Consider the following 5,415-nt stretch of genomic DNA (forward strand, 5'->3'; position numbering starts at 1 on the left):
CTGCCCTTTGGGCAGGGGGCTGGACTCGATGATCTCCCGAGGTCCCTTCCAGCCCTGATGTCTATGAAATCTATGAAGAATGGGGCGTGGGGGGCAGGGATGGAGTATCACCACCTAATGCCCCATGCTGCCTCTCTTCTGCCTCTTGTGGGGGCCAGGGTGGGGGAGCCGAGGCCAGCACTGTGGGCCTCAGCTCCCCCACCCTCTGTCCAGTCCTCGGTGTGGTTTCGGAATCGTGGTGGTACTCCCCCACGCTTGGAGCACTCCAATTGGCTGTTTGCATCAGCCAATCAGAGTGCGAATAAAGCGTTACGGACAGACAGACAAACAGACTTAGGCCTTTATAATATTAGTATGTGTGTGTATATATATACATATATGAATATATATGTATATATAATACACACACACACCAGCAAATTGCCTCTCAAAAATGTCGGGCAGGGATGGAGCCCCACATCCAGCCCCGCACCTCCCACTTCTCTCCCCTGCACTGCTCTGGGTTGGGCCCTGCTCCACCCCAACCCCTCCATGCCACTGTGGTTCCAGCCCTGCTCTACTCCTCTCCCCCCTTGCCACTCTGGGTCCAGCCCCACTCTACTCCCAACCACCGCACCTGGCCCTGCTCTGCCCCCCTCCCCTCTGCTGCTCTGGGTCCAGCCCTGCTCTACCCCCTTCCTGCTCCCACCACTTGAGGTCCAGCCCTGCCCAACCCCTCCTCCCACCCACTGCTTGGGGTCTGGCCCTGCTCTACCCCTTCCCCATAGCTCTGGGTCCTTCCCTGTTTCCACCCCGCTGGCTGCTCTGGGTCTGGCCCCACTCTACCCCCACCTACCACTACCCACCAGACCACGCAGCCAATTGCCATCCACCCTCTTGGTAGCGCATGGGTAGTTGCCCAAAAGCATTAAAGACAGACACACACACAGACATACTAAGCCTTTTATTATATTAGAATACACACACATACACATATGTATAATATGGATCTGTGTGTGCATACACACATACATATGCATTTATCTATGTGTGTGTGTGTGTGTGTGTATATATATATATATATATATATATATATAATACATATATCTATGCCTACATATGTGCATGTACACACAAATAGACACAAAAAATCCTCCCAGAGCCTAGAGTTGTTATTGCCGCTCCAGTTCCCAGGTGACAGGTGGCTACACTATCAAAGATGTTAGCTTTGTTTTGTGCTCCATAATATGGACGGTATATCATGTGGGATGGGTCTCATTTCCTGACATCACATGGTTAGGAAGAGCACTACCAGGACCCTCTGACAGGCACTCTCAGCAGAAGAGCCACAGAAACTGGGTGAACAATGGAGCCTCTCTGCCCCAGAAATTTCAGAACCAAATCCATTTATTTCTTTGTGATTTGCAGGGAAGTGGTTAGGTGTGTTAGTCTGAAGTCAAGTAGAAGGTGGGGCAGGAAAGGGAGAGCAAGGTGTTGATAAGGCCCAAGCATGCTGGAAGAAAGCCTAGTGCTGTCCTAACTGAGGTGGGTAGGCAGGGTCTCCAGCACCAAGTCTGAAACACTCAAGCTCCCCAAATCTGCAGCTTACAACCCCTGGCAGCTCAGCACACTGCACAACCCAGTGATATGCAAAGACCCTTACCCTAGCTTGGGGTCCAGAGCTAGGGAGCTGGCCAGAGCACCATGCTGATATAGCCATATTGGTTCCAGACTGATCCAGTCCTGGGATCTCCACACAGCACTGTAGATATACCCCCCACCCTATGAGAGCTGCATTGAAAACCCTACAGTTTACAATGTGCAGAATTCTCCAAGAAAACTAAGGTCCCATTAATCCTGTACGAATGGTAAAGGTAGCCAGGCACTTTCTGCAAGAACAGAGGCTTGCCCTGAAGTAACAGGCAACAATCCACCTTTCTTTTCCATGCTCTTGTGAGTGTCAGACTGCTGCTCTCCCCCCACAGGTGGTTGCATTTCAAAAGAGATGGCCCTGTCAAGAAGAAGAGGAATAGGAGCCAACCATCTCCCTCCTCTGGGGACCTGGGGTTGCAAAGAGGTGAGGATTTCAAATGGAAAGCCCTCTTTCCACTGGGATACTCTATGGTAGGGGTCCATATGCTGCACTATAGCCAGGGCACCATCGCTGCCACCCTCACTGTTGCAATCAGCACCGTAAGATCTTAAATAACCAGGAACTCAAGTTTTCTATCTCATCGGAAGACACTTGGGAGGAGGAGAACACTCATTTCTTCCCCTTCCCTCCCATGTGAATTCTTTTGTGCTGTTTCCCTCTGCCCAAGTCCCCCTTGGGTGAAGAGGAGCAACAGCCCCTCTGAAATCCCAGATGCCTCCTGCAGACTTGAGGTTGCATTTCAGCTGACTTTGAGGTCTTCCCCTTCCCACGGGTCCCTGCTCAAACCATGACAAAACCTTTGGCTCTTTGCTCGCCTGCCTTACTCAGCCCTGCAAAAAGACAAAAGGCCCCTAAATAAATAGCTGCTGCATCCTCTAATTGCAGCAGACAGAGCAGGTGGAGGTCAGCCATTCCCAGCATGGAGCAGCACAGGAGCTAGCAAGGGTCTCTGTGTACACATAATAAAGGCAGCCCGCACAAGAGCCCCCATTAGATTTAAATCACAACCCTAACAAAACATTGGCTTCTCTACTTGAGCTGTTCACAGCAGAAACAATGCAGCTGACCGACAGTCTGGGGGGAGCAATTAGTTAGACTCATTCTTCCTGCTGCCTCATTCAGGCATTAAATCAGAGAAACCCTGGCACCTTTTCCAGCAGCTGTAACCTACCTTCTTCTCCCCCCATCCCATCCCCCAAGTGCTCCAGCCCAGCTCAGGAGCAGTTGAGATCTGGTTCCCATGTCTTAGACCCATCTCTCACGACATGGGTGAACCAGTCAGGTGGGAGATATCATATGGCATCTGGAATTATATTGCCCTTCAGTAACCCCAATAATCAAGCAGTCTTGCATGGCCCAAACAGCCCCCTCGGACCTTTGGGACCCCCTCATTGTCATGAAAATGAATTCCCATTTCTCAAAGCTGCCATGATGCTTCCAATAATGGTGACAGATGAAGTTTGTGGGCTGATGAGCTTCTTCTCAAGCTTCTTGGTGCCTAGACTCCTGCTTGCTTCAGATTTGGGGAGGGTGCCTCCAGACTCAATACAAAATCCCTGTTCTGGCATAGGCAAAATGCCACCTGGGTTGAGACTTGGGCAGCAAAACCTTTTCAAAGTTGCAGGTGGATGCTGGAGGTGACCCTGAGCAGAGTTGGAAGCATGGGTGACTAGGGAGGTGAAACAAAAAACCAGAGGCATGCCTCTGAGTCACCCTGCCTGGGAAGGGAGGATCTCCAGAGATAGTGCAAAGCTTGCTGCATCAAGCCCTTATCAGCTGCAGAAAGGGCAGAGAAATCCAAGTGCTGGCCCCAAGGCCATGAGGAGTAAGATACTAGATGGGAACATCGCATCCCAGAAGAGGGAGTTGCTGCTTGAAGGATTCGGGAGACTTCCGCTGCCTGGAGCAGAGGGGAATACGCTGACAATGAACAAACAAAATGCTGATTCTTGCAACCTGGGAGTTAATGAGGTTAAATCCCATTCATTCATGTGCATCCCAGAGACCCAGTCACCTCCTTGATGAACCGGAGTCATTTCTCATTCATGCAAGGCCTCTGTGGAAACATCCCTGATTTCCCCTGACTTACCTGAGACCAGATTGGAGCCTGTGACTTCTCCTAGGAACACCCCAAGGCAGTGACACTGGTGTAGTCAGAAGGCCACAGCTCAGGATATGTTCTCTGCAGAGAGTGAAGAAGAGTAGGAGAGGTTCATACATCACCAGTCCTACAAAGAACAGAGACCTCCTCCGACTCCCTGAGGACCTTGCCAGCTGTGCTCACTCAAGCCCATACTGGAAACCCAGAAAGGAGCGGCGCAGAGCAGAGGGGAGGAACACCCACGATGCCACCCACTACCTCCGAGCCATGCAAAGAGGGCCAGGAGGCATCTGAAAGCTGCAGGCTGGACAAGCTAGTCCCCAGTTAGCCACTGGAGCTTCAGGGGCTGGTTGGGAGAAGCCTCCACTCTGGACCTGAACAGTCTCCAAACCACTTGAGTCTGCAGGGCTGGGCTGGGAAGGCAATGATAAAGGTGAGCTTGCTGGTATCCCCTGCTTCTGGTCCAGACAACATGTGGGTCGCGCTGAGGCCAGGTCTATGCTGCTTGAATCATGACACCAGTATATTGCGCCCCCAAAGCACTGCTAGCGAGGACGTAGCTTAGGGGCCAAAGCTGTGCTCATTAGTGGTAAAGCAAAACCACTCCCAGGAGCATCACAGCTGCAGCAGTAAAAGTGGAGGGGCTTCCGTCAGTGGGTCACAAATCACATCACTTCCCCCACCTCGACCAACAGAGTGATGTGGGCAGAAGTTGGACTATAGCCCTGACCAGAAACAGGATTAAACAACCCCTTGATTTTTAAGATGAGTTAAAGGAACCTTTATTAAGCTGAAAAATAACTGCTGGTTGCATCTGTAGGCAAAAGTTCAAGGTCAGATCTGACTGGATCCAGACCGGCTCATCCAGCTGCATTTCACAGCAGGAATAAATAGCTCGCCCTCCCCTTGCACTTCCCATGGAGTGTCTCTTATCACTGCAGTAATCCAAACTCATGAAAGAGGTGATATCTTTTATAAGACCAACTAGATATTTGCAAACAAATTATTTTATTTATTTGCAAGCTTTCAGGCACACTCACCCTTCATCAGGCACAGGAGAGAGCAGAAACCGTAAAAGTTTTCCTATGTAGAAATGAAAATTTGTGTTCCTTATCACTACAGCAGGAGTGGCAAGCACCGCTGACAAGCAGCCTCTCCATTAGCTTAGTGGTTAGATGAGAAACTGTTCAGGGCAGGGACATATCACACAAAACAGTGTGTACAGTCACCACATCATGTCTATTTTAAGGAGTGACACTTAGTTCCATGCTTTCATCTCCGGAGCCTTGTACAAGCATTGGCCCAGAGCCTGCAGTGGGGACGGCCACTGTGAAACACGGCTGGGCTGCATTCAGAATAATGTCCTGGAAACTGGCCTCCCTGATGGTGCAAAGCCAGTTCTTGTGCTGCCGCCTATTGCCCTGCCACAGATGTAGGGAGAATAGCAAGGACTTCTCTGCACCCTGCCTTCCGATTTCCAGCTGAGATGGTGGCCCCAGGGTAATGGACGGGATGACCTCCTGAGGTCCCTTTCAGCCCCACCGGCCTCTCATTCTACTACATACACTATTTGTACACACACACACACACACACACACACACACAAATGTATATACACACAGGTATACACACACACGTGCATATTTATATATACACACATATGTATACACATGTGCACATA

This window comes from Crocodylus porosus, unplaced genomic scaffold, assembly GCF_001723895.1.
Source record: "Crocodylus porosus isolate Cpor-Errol unplaced genomic scaffold, CroPor_comp1, whole genome shotgun sequence".
NCBI lineage: Eukaryota > Metazoa > Chordata > Crocodylia > Crocodylidae > Crocodylus > Crocodylus porosus.